Source organism: Plectropomus leopardus, chromosome 24 (genome assembly GCF_026936395.1).
Source record: "Plectropomus leopardus strain MGB_pleo_1.0 chromosome 24, ASM2693639v1, whole genome shotgun sequence".
Lineage (NCBI taxonomy): Eukaryota > Metazoa > Chordata > Actinopteri > Perciformes > Serranidae > Plectropomus > Plectropomus leopardus.
Genome location: NC_142199.1, coordinates 7,193,143 through 7,213,127, shown reverse-complemented (window position 1 = coordinate 7,213,127; position 19,985 = coordinate 7,193,143). Strand labels below are relative to the sequence as shown.

At 35.8% G+C, this 19,985-nt stretch overlaps 1 long non-coding RNA gene across 7 annotated transcripts; it reads left to right on the top strand.

Annotated features, from left to right (window-relative positions):
* The first annotated feature begins 86 nt into the window (after positions 1-86).
* On the top strand, positions 87-19,848 carry LOC121939527 (uncharacterized). Of its 7 annotated transcripts, none has more exons than XR_015775898.1 (6): positions 87-643; positions 1,029-1,136; positions 1,274-1,329; positions 3,298-3,527; positions 4,405-4,520; positions 13,239-19,848. It is a non-coding gene; the product is annotated as an uncharacterized LOC121939527 (long non-coding RNA). The 7 variants fall into 7 exon arrangements; XR_015775899.1 differs by adding an exon at positions 5,082-5,139 and having other exon boundaries at positions 87-1,136; XR_015775900.1 differs by having other exon boundaries at positions 87-1,136; positions 4,408-4,520.
* Positions 19,849-19,985: the final 137 nt, after the last annotated feature.

Sequence of the window (19,985 nt, the reverse complement as noted above, 5' to 3'; positions counted from 1 at the left end):
TTTTTTCATTTTCCAATTTGCAGAATTTTTATAATATTCAATTAAGAGCAAAAATGTCAGTATTGTCTGCATAATACTTTAGTATTATTATTTCCAGAAAACGGGCGTAAAAAACAGTACAACTAAAACAATTCAACGGCACTACAAAGTGCAGCCTCAAAAACAATTATACAGTTGAATTAACACCAATATGAACATGAGAACTATGAAAGTAAGATTTGTTGAACCACTGTTGTAAAATACTGTAATCAGAAATGCCTCAGTGATAGGGAGTTGTTTTGGAGAGCTGCAGCGATTTGTCTACCAATCAATAAGTTTTCAGCTATACAATGAATTGATTAAGAGGAAAAAAGATGAACTGATTCCAGATTCATTTCTCCAACATTTTTTTTTTTTTTTTTACTTTTTTGATCTTATCCCAGTTTAGCAATGACACCTCACAGCGGAAAGACCTCAGAGCCCCCCTCCGGTCGCCTCGCCGAAGCGTGACTTCGCTGCGCACAGCGAACTTACCCGAAGATGCGCGATGGCTGACAACAGCATGATGGAGACCTCGGCTCTTCAACAAACACCTTCGTAAAGATGAATGGAGGAAGAGATGTAGAAGAAGACAGACTGAAGGAAATCTGGAGCTCTCAGTGAGGTTAGTCAGTGGCTTAAGGGACACACGCGTCACACAAACATGTGTTTTTGCTAGCTAGTTAGATATAGCCAAGCTAAGGGTTGTACAGTTTGGTATGTTATGGGCAAATAAATAAACAACCCAGCGGTCAGACTCATCCGAATCATGCGTGGCGGTAACTAGAGATTATTATGAGAAGAAACGTGTTTTATATCGCTTTTGTTAAAGTTTTGTTGGAGTTATTGTCAGATCACCACCTGTGTATGATGAGCACCTGAGAAAATCACCTTTGGTTAAAAGCTAAAAAAACATCATTACTATATACACACCCATTAGATGCATATTAAAACACATTAAAAGTACAATAACTTATTTTTTATTCGGGTGCTGATTTTGGGCTCGGCAGTTTCCCATCAATCACTGCAGCCGCGATGACGTCACCCTGCACAGCTGAATTTGGGAGTGGAGACGCTGCTGGCGGAAAGGACGAGTTTGAGGAAAAGCTTCGAGAAAAGTGAGTCATTTATGACTTTTTTTGTTTGAAATTGAGTTTAACAGGTACGTTAATCAAATGTAACACAATGTTAAGTGAGTTTATGGAAAAATAATGAATTTAATTAATTGTTTAATTGTCACGCTGCTCTTCCACAGGCCCCGAAGTTCAGCCTGAGACCCGGCGTGCATGCTGGCCCTGCAGAGTGCGCAAGGTGAGCTACCTGTTTATGAATGACTCAAAGTGCAGATATCTGAAATTCGCCTACGATAAACGATAGACGGCAGATTAAGATGTGAAAATTGCCGTCACTGTGAGTCGCTCTTCATTGTTTGGTATTATGCAAAGGTTTGAAGTTCATGTAAGCCTCTCCAGGATTAATATTTGAAGGCCAACAATAGCGCCAGAAAAGCTACGTTTCCATCTGACCTGCTGCCTCGAGTTTTACAGATTTTGCAGCCAAACTTAAAGCAATTGGCCTTAAACAGCGCGTGGTTGTTGAGTCTGCACAAGGATAAAAAAAAAAAAAAAAACAACTTATTTTACTGTTTCTCTGGATGGCAGTAATAACAGGACAAGAGTGATGGAAAAAGTACTCAGATATGTTCATTTATTAAAAGTAGCAATGCCACAATGAAAAGTGTAAGTCCTGTTTTCAAAAACAAGCACTGGGAGCAAATTTTACTTAAAGGGCCTGGGGCCTGATGTGACACTGAGCCATGCGGTGGATGGAACTAGCAACGAAGCATATTTTAGCCACCTAAAGCAAGTCCCACCTAAAATGAATAAATGAAATAAAATTAAATAAAAAGAAAAGGATAAAGGGGCTGTTCTGTATTGATCAGAGGAGTGGGGTCACTGGGGTCTGACTTTGGTTTTTGTTTTATTTTATTTATGTATTAATTGTTTGTTTGTTTTCGACATCTACCATAAATTAGTTATTTGATTTTAAAAATTTAAAGGTGAAAATATCACTTTTTTAATGTCAGATTTGGTTATTTCTTTTTCAGATGGAAACTTTTGTTGCACGTGACGCGTCCAAGGACCTTTGGGAATTTGAAAATCAGACAATATTTTCTGTTTTTACAGTTTCTGGCTACGATAAATTGTATAATTTTGACATCATATGTGGTAAAACAAATATAAAATAAAACCATTTAAAGTTGTATATCCCTCACTTAATTCAACATATACCTAACTCCCACCCCTGAGCTTATAAAAGGATTTCACATGCCTCTCCATTTTTGCACCATCCCCTTCTCTCTCATAAGTTACAAACAGTCCCTAATTATTTGCAAAAAGCCCCGGATCTAATAAAGCTTGTACTCCAATGAATATACTGACTTACATTACACTACTGTTAACATAAATATGTACATGTAACTATATTTTCCCAACTCAAGTCAATAAACTTTTGATTATTGCTTTTATAAAGTAATGAAAAAAATACTGATTATTCATCTGGAAAATTTAAGGGTTAGGGACAGTTGATTATTTATGAGAGCGGAGGGGTTGGTGCAGAAAGGGGGAAGCATGTCAATCCTTTAAGCACTGTATTCATTTTACCATCTATTTTTAAAGAAAACATGCCCTCTAAACCCATGGGCGGCATGCTGTTTTTAAAATCGCCAAAATTACATCATTTATCACAGCCAGAAACTGGCAAAAGAACCCAAAAACTATTAGATTTTCAATTGTCTGTAAGACATCCTGTTTGATGAACTCCTCTGTCAGAAAAAAGCACTAAATCTGTGTGTAAAATAGAGTCATTTCATCAAAAGCAGCAGCAGAGCAGCAGCTTGTGTGTTCAGCGAGCTTACAAATACTGTTTCTGTCTTTGTTGTCTGAATTAAACGACAACTTGATGTTTCTCTGGCCTTCACAGAATGAGCGTGCATGTCTTTTCAGTGGAGCGAGTCACATGTAAATATATGATAAGAGTAAGACTGTTGAAGCTTCTTATCAGCTGTGGATTTTCTGCTCTATTTCTAGTGGTGACAGCCATCTTTCCTGTGGAAAATTATACACGTTTTTATGGCGCTCCAGCTTACCATTTTTTCTGCCTTTAAATTGCCTACTTTCCTGTGAGATTTTTAAATGAGTTCTTTATGTTTACTCTCTTTATTGTCACATGTACATTGTTCAGTGAAATTGTCCTCTGCATTTAACCCCTCCTTAACAGAGCAGTGAGCAGCCGCTTGCAGCACTCGGGGGCCGACTTCCAGATCCTCTGCCGGCGCCTCGGTCAGGAGCGGCGCCCGCTGTATGAAGCTAACCAGCATGTTTTTGATGGTGGTGGGAGAAACCAGAGCACCTGGAGGAAAGCCACGCAGGTGCGAGGAGAACACGCAAACTCCACACAGGAAGGACCTGGGACTCCGATCCGGGACCTTCTCTCTGTGACGCAACAAGGTTGCTCTTACTCTCCAATAACTTATTTTAATGGCATATTATACTTTGACAATTTAATGTGATTTATTATTTTATTATGTATACTACTTTCTGTCCTATGACTTCACAGTGTGCTGTATTGTCACGTTTTTCTCATGTTTTCATTTACCCGCGTATGGGATTTTTTTCGGTCATTTTCTCAACATGCTAATTCATGTTTTTTAATTGTTTTTTGTCATTTTTGCAGCAGTGTATGCTATAACAACACTCTGCATGCTATTTAATGTGGTTTTCAGCTGTTTTTTGGACATGTCATATTTTGACTTTTTTTGCCATCCCGTGTATGGGATTTTTGTCGGTCATTTTCTCAACATGCTATTTCATGTTTTTTTTCCTATTTGAGTATAGTATTTCATATAATACAGTATAATAAACACAGGATGTATTTGGTATGCAATATTTGCAAAGTCCAACAGAGACAATGAAGACAATGAAGTGTGCCAGAGACTGTGGGACACTGGGACAGTGTGCGCGTGCGCGTGCGCGTGTGCGTGTGTGTGTGTGTAATTTTGGCTGGCTGGTTAGAGTGGACGGGACAGTCTGTGGTTTGCACTGCTGTTGTGCAGACTGAGTGTGAGCAGTGGCTATAAATTAGTGCCTACAGCGACTTTGCAGTTTTGCACCTGGGTGGAAAGATCCGGTGGCTAAATGAATCATCCCGATTCCTGATTCATCCTGTGGTGAACCAGAGCATCTGCACAAAATTATCTGGCGATGCATCCAATAGTTGTCGAGATATTTCATTAAGTATCATGATTTAAAAGATGAAACAGACTGGCAGTCTTTCCCGTCTGCTAACAGGCAACTACGTGGTGATGACCGTGTTCTTTCACTTTAGCAGACGGATGGGCTACTTCAACATCCAGACCTACATCCCATGCATCCTGACTGTGGTCCTCTCCTGGGTCTCCTTCTGGATCAAGAGCGGCTCCATGCCTGCAAGAACGGCTCTAGGTAATGTGAGAAACTTTCCTTAATTTCAAAAGGCTTGTGTGACTTGATCCCTCTCGGAAGTAGTCATTTGTTGCAATACATTTTTCACTTCCACCCATCGAATTGGCAGATAAGTCCAGTCCTCCCTGCGGATCATCAGCAGCACTGCTCATTAAAACCGTAGCTCAGACTGATACGAGGAACACGAATCAGAAGTTGACGGTTTTGATAATTCCTTTTCAATCTGAGATTAGACGGCCAGATAGCAACAGCAATAATCTCTTTTTTTGATTGGAAACCGCAATATTAAAACTCAGACTTTTGCAGTAGTTATTTAGAGAAAAGTAAACATATTACTGGGTTTACTTGCATATCACTCGAAAATTGTTTTGGGGTGAGAAAAAAAGTGACAGGTCGTGATGTATAGCAGCCGTTCACACACAAATCTGCACGTTTCACCTTCAGCTCTTCATTAAGCAGGCATTTTTGTTTCATTTGTTATTGCAGATTTTGTGTTGTTTTTCCATGCATGACATGACAATTGTTTGAAATTATTTTCTTCCCTCATTGCATGCTTCCCAGTAGCTCATTTGCTTTCCTTTGGATGAACTTATGGTGCTGATTTAAGGTGAATGTAAAGGTAAGAGTCCATGACAATGTACTGTGCAGAGTGAATATGCTGCGTGCCTAGTCTTTATATCCAATTTCTAATTGAAAATATGACTAAATTTGTCTAAATCTATGGAAAACACCAACAATACTCCCATTTTAAATTTCATGGGGTTTGTAAAATGGCCTCCAGATAAACATCAAAAGCTACGGTTCACCTTTATCGATCATCACCTGAGAGATTCGGTTATTGAGGCAGCCCAAAGACAGCACTGCAGATAAATAGAGACAAATAAAATATACATAGTGAAAGATAAATATGAATCAAAAATAAGAATATAAAATATGAACTATAATGTGACTTATTAAGATTTTTTTGTGACATAATAAACTGACTTTTCTGAGTTTTTCTACATGCTAAACTATGATGTTTTATGGCGTTTTTCCCCATGTATTATACTATGATTTTTTTCACTTAAAAATGTACTGATTTATTCATATTGCGCTCTGACTTTTTATGATATTTTGCACATCCTCTTCAATGACTTTTATTTTTCTACATGGTATACTTTGCGTTTTTATAAGATTTCCACTAAATACTATGGTATGAATTTTAAAATGTTTTTTAACATCACATTCACACTATTACTTTACGCTACGCTATGACTTTGACGATGACTTTTATGTTTTTTCTGCGTCTTATACTATTTTAGTTTTTTTCGACATACTATATTTCAACTTTAAGGGTTTTTTTTAAGTGCATGATGACTATGATGATGAGTTTGCTATACAGTATACTATTACTTTTAGTTTTTAACTTATTCTACTGATGACTACTTTTTTAAAAAAAAACTAACTTGATTTCTCTTCATACTGTACTATGACTTTGTTTTATTCAGAATATAATACTATTACTTTTTCGATTTTTTTTCCGACAGACTATTTTTACTACTACACTATTTTTTCTATACATTTTTTCCTATATAACTTTAGTATGACTTTTTATGAGATTTTTATAATATATTTGTCAACATATTTTACTATGACTTAGGGGTTTTTTCTACATACTATAGTATGACTTTTTTTTTTAGTTTTTTATGAACATCCTATACTATGATGTTTGACAACTTTTTTTCTACATCCTATTCTGACTTTTTGATTCTGTTAAACAACTATGATGCTTTATGATTTTTTTCTAAATACTAGTATGTCTTAGAAGATTTTCATACTGTACTGTGACTTTTTGAAGTTCTCTACATAATGAAGAATTACTTTGAGTATTTTGACAAACTGAAGTATGACTTTCTGAGTTGTTTTTCAATATACTACACAAACTTTTCAGGAATTTTTGTACATATTATACAGTGACTTAATTTTTTTACAAACATATACTTAGTATGACTTTTTGTGACTTTAATATACTGTATTATAAATGTTAATTTAAATTGCTTTTTTACTGCATAGTATATGATAATTTGAGTATTTTAAACGAACTATACTATGAGTTTTCTATTCCTTTTTTTTTTTTACGACATGCTAAACTGCCTTTTGAGGTTTTGTTTGAGTTTAGTTTATGATGTATTCATTTTTTAGGGATTTTTTGTGCATAATATATGATGACTTTACCATTTTTTCCCTACATACTACACAATAACTTAATAGTTTTAATAATTTTTAAAAATATATTATTACTATTTATGATTTTTATATCCTGCATGATAAATTTTTATGCATTTAAATGACTTTTTTTCTTACTTTTTTTAGTATGACCACAGTCTTTTCTAAATACAATTCTATGATTATTAAAGTATTTTTTATCAAACCATACTTTGACTTTTTTAGTATTTTTTTTTTTTGTTGTTGTTTTTTCTGCTTTTCAAATTTAATGATTTTTTAACATACATTACTTTGGCTGAGTTTTTTTATACTATGACTTTTTGGGAGTTTTTCTCCATACCGTACTGTGCTGTTTTATAACTAAGTTTTTTTGTACTATGACTTTTTGGAGTTTTTCTCCATACCGTACTTTGCTGTTTTATAACTAAGTTTTTTTGTACTATGACTTTTTGGGAGTTTTTCTCCATACCGTACTGTGCTGTTTTATAACTAAGTTTTTTTGTACTATGACTTTTTGGGAGTTTTTCTCCATACCGTACTGTGCTGTTTTATAACTAAGTTTTTTTGTACTATGACTTTTTGGGAGTTTTTCTCCATACCGTACTGTGCTGTTTTATAACTAAGTTTTTTTGTACTATGACTTTTTGGGAGTTTTTCTCCATACCGTACTGTGCTGTTTTATAACTAAGTTTTTTTGTACTATGACTTTTTGGGAGTTTTTCTCCATACCGTACTGTGCTGTTTTATAACTAAGTTTTTTTGTACTATGACTTTTTGGGAGTTTTTCTCCATACCGTACTGTGCTGTTTTATAACTAAGTTTTTTTGTACTATGACTTTTTGGGAGTTTTTCTCCATACCGTACTGTGCTGTTTTATAACTAAGTTTTTTTGTACTATGACTTTTTAGGAGTTTTTCTCCTTACCGTACTGTGCTGTTTTATAACTAAGTTTTTTTGTACTATGACTTTTTGGGAGTTTTTCTCCATACCGTACTGTGCTGTTTTATAACTTTTTTTTCCTACATCCTGTTTTTTTTTAGATTTTAACATATCCTAAAACATATTCTAATTAAAACCTTTTAAGAGTCTTTTAACATAAGACTTTTTGAGTTTTGAGTGATACTACTAATACTCTACTCTTGTACATACATGTTGGGTGTTTGTATTCTCTGTGGGGTTCAGGTTTGGGGAGTTGGCTGGCCACGATCAGCTAACCGTCTGGAAGTATTTTTGGCTCTGTGGGCAGGTGCAAAGGCCTGTGGGTAAAGCAAATCTCTGGCTGCATTGACTTCGGACTTGATAAAACACAGCGGACCAACACCAGCATATAACACGGAGCCCCAAATCATCACAGGCTACGGAAACTTCCCGCTGGACTTCAAACACGCTGGATTCTGCGTCCGGTCGCAGGACAATAAAATGGACGAGATGTGATTGAGGCTCACTCATCAACGGGAAATCAGAGACTGCTCTGCGCACATCTTCACAAGGACACGGATCAAGCTTTTGCACTGGATGGATGGACCTTGTTGGCAGCCAAAAGGACGCAGGACTCAAATTCAAATTCAAAAATGCACTTGAGGATGCCACGGTATAGAGAGTTATTTCCTGTCACGCAGGGGTGGAACATGCGTGCGGGTCGGCTGTTGGTTGTGGTCTTTGCAGTGTGTTTATTTGCAACTTTTTGGCTTGGCGTCATGGCAGGGGCCATGGGGCGATGGAACAGTTGTCTTTGAGTGCCGCTTGTTCTTTGATGTTGATTTGGTGTTTCCGGGCCTCATGAGTCCCTCTCCACTTTGGCTCACTAAATGCTTACTGGGTTAAGGGGCCTCGCTTTCCTCCGCTTGTCTCACACCAGCACTTCTGTTTTGCAAATCTTGAGCTGCAGGTGTTGGTTGATGAATTTCCTTCTGGTTGTCATCGTCGATGCATCCAACAATGAAGGAGTCATCAGAGACCTTTTAGGAGGTGTCAGGAAACAGAATTACAGTCTGAGGTAAATACTTGCTGTGACTTTGAGTGTTTTCTATATACTCTACTTTTTTTTTTAGTTTTTCAAAACATTGTAGTTTGACTTTCTATGACTTTTTTTTTTAATTTTTCTTTTTTACATGTTATTTTTTTTATACATGTTAATATGTTGCCTTTAATGATTTTTTCTGCATAGTCCACAATGACTATGACTTTTTCTGCATAATATATTATGTCTTTAATAAGTATCAACAAGGACTAGGTTTTTCTTCATACTATAGTACTGTTTTATAGGGTTTTTTTTTCTTCCAAAAGCAATACAATTACTAAATTGTATTGTTCTACAGTAGGATTTTTTGAAGAAATGTTTCCAGGATGCTACGAAATATATTCTGACTTTTTAGAAGGGTTTTTCTACATGCCTTTTGAGTTTTTCGTCATACTTTTTTTTCGGTTTTTCTTAATATACTGTGACTTTTTGAAGGTCATCTACATACATACAGGTATTATGACTATTTTTTGAGTTTTCTAAATACTGCACCATGGGGTGATGTTTTTATTCCCCACAATACGATTTTCTACATACTAGACTTTGAATTTTTGGTGAATTTTATAGCCTATATAATGAATTCATGATTTTTTCTACTATTAATTTTTTGACATTTTTCAGCATACTATGAATTAGTGAATTATTTTTGCTACATTGTGTATGCTTACTTTTTTTGAGTTTTTTCACTGTACTATACTGTGACTTTTTAAGTTTTTTTCTTTATACTATACACTTTATATACCATTTTTTTCTAAATAGTATACTGCAACTTCTTATGACTTTTATAAACCATGTTATATGTCAAACTATTTTACTATGCCTTTGAGTTTTCCGATAAGCTATTATTACTTTTTGAGAGTTTTTTAAACATACTGAAAAGTTTCATGACTTTTCCTGCATACTGGTAGATTTTTCAGGGTTCTATCTGACTCTGACTTTTTGAATTTTTTCTACGTACAGAAATATGACTTTTTAGGTTTTTTTTTAACATACTGTATTACTACTACTACCACTGCTATACGGTTTTCTCTTTCATGGTATACCATGAATTTTTTTTTTTTTTGTACATACTCTACAACGACTTGATTTTTGAACAAACTATACTTTGCCGTTTTTTTCTGCATAGTGCACAATAAGTCACTGACTTTTTCAGTATAGCATAATAAGGCATTATGTTTTCAACATTCTCTACTCAGACTGATTTTTTTTTCATACTGTAGTATGAGTATTATACTGTGAAACACTTTATTTTTTAAAATAGTATCCTACAACACTATGACTTTGTTAAAAAATTTGATGACAGTTTTAATCTTTATTTTTTTACATGGTATACTATTGTAATTACTTTGTCTATATAATATACTTGACTTTTTACATACTATAGTGTAGGTTTTTTTTTTCTAAATATTATATATATATTTTTTTTTACATACTTGGTATGTAGTACACTGAGAATATTTTTTCTGTGTAGTGCACAGTGACTTTATTACTTCATTCTATATAGTATAGTATGACTTTATATGAGGTTTTTACTAACAATATAACTGACTTCACTATGACAATATTTTCATACTATAGTATGATGTTTTTAGTTGTTTTCCTAAGACCTACACAATTATCTTACTTTATGTATCTTTACTATGACTTATTGGAAGTTTTTCAACAAAGATAAATGTAACATGACTAATTTTAAGGTTTTTCTTATTACCATACCATTACTTGATAAATATTATTTTCAACATACTATACTCAGATTTTTTTGATGACTTTTTATTTACTATATTAGGAATTTATGACTTCTTTCTACATAATATACTATACTACTAGGAGTTGTTTTTTTCTAAATAAGATACTATAAGTTTTTGAGTTATTTCAGCATGCTGTTAGTTTTTGTCAACATAATGTACAATGATTTTCTGCATACCATACTATGATTTTTTAAAAAGTTTTTTGTAACTACCATAATATGATTTTTAAGTCTTTTAAAAGACTTAAGTCTTTTTTTCTACAGACTATTTTTTACTAAACTTACTATTCCATTTTTGTAAGTTTGATATACTATATTATACTATACTATTATTATGTTTCTTATTGGTATTCTAATGGTATGAGAGTTGTGTCAACATACTGCACTATGACTAATTTTGACTTTTTGTAGCATCCTCTACTCTGACCTTTGAGATTTTTTTTACATATAATATGACTTTATCTGACTTGTTTTCTACAAATTTTCAATGTATTATACTATGACTTATTGACTTTTTTTTCAAAATAGTGAAGTTTAATTTTAGTTTTTTAAGAGATTTATTCTATGTAGTGCACAATGAATTTACATGACATTTTGTACACAGTTTTATATACTTCAATACTGTTAACAGTTAATGACTTTCCGTCCACACAAACTATACTATGACTTATTATTATTTTTTCTACTTAGAAGATTTTTCAACATACCACAGACTTGTTGAATTGTTTTCTACATACTAAGTATGACTTTGAATTTTTTTTAAATACTCTGCTATGTCTTTGTAAATAATATACTACGCTCTAGTTTTTTCGACGTTATACCATTAAGTTTTTACCATACTATGCTCTGACTTTTTAGACATCTTTCAACATACTATACTATGACTTCTTAAGTAGGATGACGTTTTGTGATGTCTTTTTTTTCTAAATACTGTACTGTACTTTTTTCAGTTTTTTCAGGATCATTAGTTGAAACATAATAAAGGGCAAGACCAAAAAAAAAAAAACTTCTTCATTAAGCCAACTGCCTTTAGCAGAACCAGTAGCTGCGTTGTTTGAACTGCTAGTTGCACCCTCCATGCCGATGTTTGTTGATTAGTTTTAACCGCTTGCTAAAATGTAACGCCCCCCGTCCTTGGTTAGGGTTAGAGATGAGGCTCGGTTCAGATATACGTAGGGGGAATAACATATCCCCACGCAGCTCGCCATCAAACAGAGCACGAGCATGTATGTTAGCTGTAATTTTGAAATAATACACACTTTTATTCCAGTGAAATTATTCTAACAGCATCATTTCTACTTTACGTTAACCTTTTTTGTCAGCACAGTATATTCGCTGTTATTTTGGGCTGCTGTGATCCCCAATCTTTCTGCTCGCTTCTCAAAACAAACACCGATACAAACAATAGCGACACCCGCCCTTGTTGTGTCGGGCAAAGACACTAGTTTCAGGACAGTCTGTAGACACAATAAATCTCACGCAGTCTTGTGACCCGGCCTCTGATCCCGGACTGGTACTCCTCAGTATTATTAATAGACGCTCCCTGAACACAAGCTGCGGTCTGTTCCACCTGGTTTACCCCGAGACACGAAACAAAGGTCAGCGTCAGATATTTATTAGCATATTGTGGCAACTCACCATGAGTTGCGACACAGCGACGCAGTGTATTTGCCAAACACCATGTCGTTGAAACAGCATTTTGAAAATGCGTGTCTAAAAAAAAAAAAAACAAAAAACAAAAAACAGCAAATCTGTTCTTTCTCTTTGCTGTGATCACCGTCAATATTATTGGGCACTCTGCAGCATATTTGCTTTGCACAGCACGGAGAGAATGAGAGGGAAAGACGGCGCGCTTACGAGAACCAGGCGCGTGTCACAGCCGTAGATATCGATGCCCCCAGTGGGCATTAATGTCACTGAGTTCTCCTCTCTTTTAAAGAATTGATTTGACATCACCAAGCGAACACAATATTCTCCCTGAAGACACAATGGGGACTCATTCTTCAAACAACGGCACCGATGGCGCCAAAGTTATCTCCAATTAGAATATTTTTTTTACCAATTTGACAGCTCATTATTGACTGATAGCCCCTTTGACAATTTAACATCTAGTTTAGAAAAGGTTAGTCACCCCCCAAAAAAACACTCAGCAGTTGCAGTGCTGGTTAAGTGATTAGCAGTGTTTTTCCAGCCAGCCGATATTTTCAGCTCACTGCGAGTTTTCACTGTAGTGGTTAAGCTAATTCAAGCGTTTAAGCGTCATTTCCATCAGTTATCAGTCATTAAAAGACAAGTGGAGCGATGGGAGTTTTACCTCTCGAGAGGCTGGTTAGCGGCTGCAGTCTGCGTATCGATCAGGACCTAACTGTCAGCATCGTTTGAGATGTCGAAATACTACGATACTGCTTTATACTGTGACATTAGTGATGATGTTTTGATGGCGTATTATTCACTAGGGTTGCGACAGTAACCGCGGTCATGTGATGCCTGAATATGGTGTGTGATATAAAATATACCGTAGAACTTCAATTAACATCCCTATCTATAATATTATTATTATTATATTTGGGACAGGGGTCTATACGGGACTGGCTTTTAATTCCTTTCATAGCACCTTATTTGTCAAAATCTGTCGCCACGCCCGGCTAGTAAAGTGGGTTTTTAATTGGGACAAGGCTTTTATTTGAAGTTTTACGGTAAACGCGGTAATAATTGTCATTGTTAACTGTGTTCCATATGTGCCGAGGCGGCTGACCGGAGGCTGTTTGATTCGACGACGATGAGTGGTGCGGCCAACACTTGATCCCGACCCAGCGGGACATCGAATCGTCGGTGGATCGGTTGATGCGGTTGATTCGGAGAAACCGGTTCGTCGCTCGAGGTTCTTTTCCTCCCGACCGAAGAACTGCCGTGCGGCCTGAAGAGACGAACGACCAAAGTTTTAGAGGATGAATACAGCAGAGCTGCAACACAGCACTTTTCCGAAGGGGACTCGTTGGCTGGCTTCCCCCGGAGACGTTGAAGACGCCCTCCTGAAGGACATGCTGACTTTGCCCGATGAGCGGTGCACTGATGCAAAGCACAGTTATTTATTCTTCTGTCACCGCAATGATACAAAAATCAATGCTGTCACAGCCCTAGCCGTCACAACGTTGGGTTTTGTGTGCTATTGTGGACTTTATTTTTGAGGCTTTTCCTCATTTACTGTTACTCGTGTGCTGTTTTATTTTGTCACCTGTCATGTCTGGTTTAACTTACTGTCCTTTACTTACAGTTTCATGGCATAGTAATACGACTTTTTCAAGACACAGTATATTCTGACATTGTTTCTGGCATCCTCTACCATAAGTTTGTGATGGCACTTTATTCTGGGGGGGTTTCAGGACACACCTTTGACACACCTTTTTTTTTTTACAATGTTTTACGTCACTGTACCACCTCTTTATAATGGCATACCATTTTATGACTATCTTTAAAGCCTGCTCTGACTTTCCATGACACATTATATCGTGTCCTTTTTCTAATATGATTTTCTATCCTGTTTTATGGCACTACCGTGACTTTGCTCTACGACGTGACGTACTAGAACTTTCACGACACGCTTTACTGTGACTATTTTGGCGGCATAATTGTTTTTCATCATGAATTTTGGCACAGTGTACTTTTTGTAAGAAATGTGACACTCTATACTGTGACTTTCTTTGACACCACTATACTATGCCTAATTTAAGGCATATTCTGCTTTATGACACACTATACCGTGACCCTTTTTGTTATGTTTTATGGCAAAAAGTACTACGACTTTTTCGATGATAATTAAGGCACACTATGGCTCTTGTCTTGTTCTATCACATTCTAAAATATGATTTTTTTTATGGCATACTATACTGTGGCTTCATAATGTTTCATGACACAACATACTTGAACCTTTTTTGGCATACTTTGCTATGGCATATTTCTTTTTATGATTTGTTACGGCACACCGCACTACGACTTTTTACGGCATACTTTACTGACTCTTTCCTGTCACACTACGCTGTGACATTTGTTGTGATGTTTTATGAGTGTCATGTTATTATAGCATACTGTACAATTTCTGACTATTTTCTGGCATGCTTTGCTACGACTTCTCATGGCAAATTTCTTTACTCGGCACACTGTACTATGACTTTTTGGGACATACCTCACTGACTACTTTTTATCAAACAACACTGTGCATACCCTACTGGGACATTTTTATGGTTTATGATACAATATGCTTTGACTAATGATTCAGGATACACTACAGCATGGCTTTGTATAACTCTGAAATGGCACATCATTCTGAGACTTGGTGACGACGTACTTTTCTATGACTTTGTTTAATGACACATGACACGGTGACTTTATGATGTTTAGTAACACTTTGTGGCTTTTTGTGTTGTTTTATATCACACCAATATAATTTTCTGGAATACTGCTTTTTCTGATTAGTTAATGGCATACTATATCATACTATTGATCTTTTCTGACACAATATAGCAGAGTTTCCACGGCATGCTTTATGTGAATATATATCGAAGGTTTATTTCTTTTTTGTGATGTTTTGTGGCTTACCGTGTCATGATTTTTCATGGCATACTATTCAATGACTATTGTGAATGCCGTATGACTTTTTTATGATTTATGGCACACCGTACCGCAAGTCTTTAAGGCATAGTTCGCAACAACATCTTCACGACCCACTGAACCCTGACATTTTCACGGCGTAGAACTTTCTGTGTGTATATATTGCCATATATTTATGACAACGTACTGGAGCTTTTTATGGCATACCTCTGTGACCATTTTGCTGGCATATTTCTTTTTATGATGTTTTATGGCATTTAATGACTATTGTGAATGGCGTATGACTTTTTTCTGATTTATGGCACACCATACTGAAACTCTTTATGGCATACTTCACAACATCATCTTCACTACCCACTAAACGGTGACATTTTCACGGCGTAGAACTTTCTGTGTATTAATGGCATGCTCTACGGTGAAATTATGATTTATGACGATGTACTCGAGCTTTTTATGGCATACTTTTCTCTTTGATGGCATATATACATACATATTTCTTTTTTATGATGTTTTGTGGCACACCATACAGTCACTTTTTATGGCATACCTCCCTGAGTATATTGATTCACACTGTGCTATGAATTTTCATGGCATACTATTTATTGAGTACTGTGTATGGTCTATGACTTTTATGATCGATGGCACACCGTACCGTGACTCTTTATGACATACTTCACTATGATTTTGATAAAGCTTTACACTATAGCATTGTAGCATTGTCATGACCAACTTCATCATGACATTTTTCATGGCATATAACTTTATTTATTTATTTTATTATTTTTGTTTATGGCACTATACTGTGAAACGCCAATTTTTGACAACGTACCGGAGCTTTTTATGGCATACTTCTCTGACTTTTTTGATGGCATATTTGATTTGTATAATTTATTATGGCACACCACAGTGTGACTTTTTATGGCATACCTTTCTGACTATATTGATGGCATATTTCTTTGTTATCATGTTTTGTGGCATACCGCGCCATGAATTTTCATGGCATACTATTCAATGACTAATGTGAGTGGCGTATGACTTTTTTATGATTTACGGCACACCGTAACACGACTCTTCATGGCATACTTCCCAACAACATTTTCGTGACTCACTAAATGGCGACATTTTCACGGCATAGAACTTTCTGTGTGTATATATGGCAGCTGTACTGTGAAAATATGATTCATGACAATGAACCAGAGTTTTTCATGGCATACTTTTCTGTTTGATGTCATTTTTTTTATGATGTTTTGTGGCACACCATACTGTGAATTGTTATGGCATACCTCCCTGACAATATTGATGGCATATTGATTTATTATGATCTTTTATGGTACACTGTGCTATGAATTTTCATGGCATACTATTCATTGAGTCCTGTGTATGGTCTATGACTTTTATGATTTATGGCACACCGTACCACGACTCTTTATGACATACTTCACTATGATTTTGATAAAGCTTTGTAGCATTGTAGCACTGTCTTTGACAACGTACTGAAGCTTTTTATGGCATACCTCTCTGATTATGTTGATGGCATATTTCTTTGTTATCATGTTTTGTGGTATACCGCGCCATGAATTTTCATGGCATATTATTCAATGACTAATGTGAGTGGCGTATGACTTTTTTATGATTTACGGCACACCGTAACACGACTCTTCGTGGCATACTTCCCAACAACATCTTCACGACATTTTCACGGCATAGAACTTTCTGTGTGTATTTGTGGCATGCTCTACTGTGAAAATATGATTTATGACAACTTACTCGAGCTTCTTATGGCATACTTTTCTCTTTGATGGCATATTTCTTTTTTTATGATGTTTAATGACATACCTTGCTGTGACTTTTTATGGCATACCTCTCTGACTATATTGATGACATATTTCTTTTCGATGATGCTTTATGGCATACTGTGCTATGAATTTTGATGGCATACTATTTATTGACTATTGTGAATGGTGTATGAATTTTTTGATGGCATACCTCTCTGAGTATTTTGCTGGCATATTTTTTATGATGCTTTATGGCATACTTTTTAATGACTATTGTGAATGGCGTATGACTTTTTTTATGATTTATGGCACACCATACTGCAACTCTTAATGGCATACTTGACCACGACATCTTCACGACCCACTAAACGGTGACATTTTCACGGCGTAGAACTTTTTGTCTGTATTTATGGCATACTATACTGTGATAATATGATTTATGACAGCGTACTTGAGCTTTTTATGGCATACTTTTATGATGTTTTATGGCACACAATACTGTGACTTTTTATGGCATACCTCCGTGACTATATTGATGGCATACTGTGACTCTTTTGTGACATACTTTGCTATGATTTTGATAAAGCTCCACACTATGGCATTGTCATGACCCACTTTATCATGACATTTTTCATGGCATATAACTTTTTTTTGTATGGCATACTATTTATTTATGTACATTATTAGCTGGTCCTTTTGTTTTGTTAATGTTAAATAATTTTTTCATTGTCTGTTTTTATTGATGCAGATGTATATACAGTAGGTGTACATTTGTACAATCATTGTTATTATTGTTGTTTTTTTGTGATTATTTATATTCTTATTATGATTATGATGATCAATGTCACCGTTAGTAGTAGCAGTTTTGGGGAGGCAGGGTAGATATGATAGATATGTAAATCATTGTATAGGAGGGGTGGGATTAGATAAGTTTCGACTTCTTCCCGCTCCTTTTTGAACATGGATCAGTTTTTATCATCTGTTGTTGCATTCTTTTCTTTTTCTTTTACTTTTACTTTTTTATGTTCAAAATAAACTTCAATCAATCAATCAATCAATCAATACCTCTCTGACTATTTTGCTGGCATATTTCTTTTTTTATGATGTTTTATGGCATTTAATGCCTATTGTGACTGGCGTATGAGTTTTTTGTGATTTAGGGCACACCGTACCGCGACTCTTAATGGCATACTAAACGGTGACATTTTCACGGCATAGAACTTTGTGTATTTATGGCACGCTCTACTGTGAAAATATGATTTATGACAATGTTCTGGAGCTTTTTATGGCATACTTTTCTCTTTGATGGCATATATACATACATATTTCTTTTTTTATGATATTTTATAGCACACAATACTGTGATTTTTTTTTATGGCATATTTCTTTGTTGTCATGTTTTATAGCATACTATCTATTGACTATTGCGAATGGCGTATGACTATTTTATGATTTATTGCACACTGTACCGCGACTCTTTACGGCATACTTCCCAACAACAATTTCTAGGCATATTTCTTTGTTATGATGTTTTATGGCGTAGCGTGCTATGAATTTTCATGGTATATTTTTTAATGACTCATTTTTTTATGAGTGAAATATACGTTTTAGACTTACTGTACTGTGACTGTATATGATGCTTGACTCACTGTAATGTACTCTCACATTGTGTATGATTTGTGATAGTGGCTAGTTGTTATTTGGATGTGTAATGGCATCCAAGTTTTTGATTTTGTTAATGGTGTAGCACTCTGTACTCTGTACTCTGATGTGCTGTTTTATGACACAGCATACTTGAAGTTTGAATAGCACGCTTTATTATGACTTCTTCTGTGACGCTGCTTTCTGACGCCTGACTGAACGTAATGTGACCGATGTTTTGCGATACCGTGGCTTTTTACGTGGTTTTGTAAGACAGCGTTAAATGGATTTCGGAGGGCATTTAACTTTTTGATTTAGTTAACTACAAGTTTTATTACGAGCTTTTCCACAGCATATTTGTTGTTGCGACGTATTATGGCACAGCGTAATAGCGAGACTCGGGGCAAACTTGAGCGATGTGCGAGCACACTACACAATGAAGTTTTCAGTGTTTTTTTACGGCATACCATACCACGACTCGTAGTGACGCAGTATACTGCGATACGTGGTATTGTGTGTACTGTGACGGTTTATGAAAGACTGTATTGTGACAGTATTTAACGGCCATCAATGTACTCTACTACGACTTGTACGTAAGACACCGTAGAACGACTTCCTTTGCGGCATAATTATGCTTTGTCCAGTTCATGGTACGCTGTACAGCACACTGTTGTCAGGCTTTGTTTTACGATGCAGCACAGTAGAGCTTTAAACAGCATGCTTCACCTTGACTACGTTGATGGCTTATTTCCTTATTATGATGTCGTCATGGCATATTATGTTGTAAGACGTTTGCGTGTTTTGTTAGAGTATACTATACTGCGACTTAAAGACACAACGTAGTCAAAGTTTTTGTGTGATGTACGATGCAGTAACTTTGATGATGTCGTCACACTATATCATGTCTTTATGGCTTAATTGAGGGAATTGTTTGCTAAACTGTGACACTGTGTTTTCAATGTTGTGAAGAATAAAAAGAGGTATTTAAGGTATTAGGTTTGTGGATGTTTTTCTGTGTCTGTGCTTTACAATTCAGAGGTGCTGAGTTCGAGTCAGCAACTATTGCGTCCGAGGTCCGGAGAGATATAGAACGTCGCAGCTAACTGAGGCATGGTGACATAGCTCCAAGGGTTAAAGCGCTTGCTCTGTGTCCGGATGATGGAGGGTTCGAGTCTTGCTCATGGCAGGGGAGCTGTGAGAACAGAGCAAAGCGCGGAGCGTGTAACGCGTGGCGCCAAGCGCAAAGGGCAAGGGTGTGTAAGTAAGTAAGTAAATAGGTATCAAAGTATCACGGTATCAATAAAAAATGAAAAAATATAAAAAATAAATAAAATAAACTCAAGTAAAATTGTTTTCAACTGTTTTTGGAACATGCCATTTTTTGACATTTTTGCCATACTATAGCCTTGCTTTTTGGTCATTTTTTCGACATGTTGTAATCTGGTGTTTTTGGCCGTTTGTGGAAAATT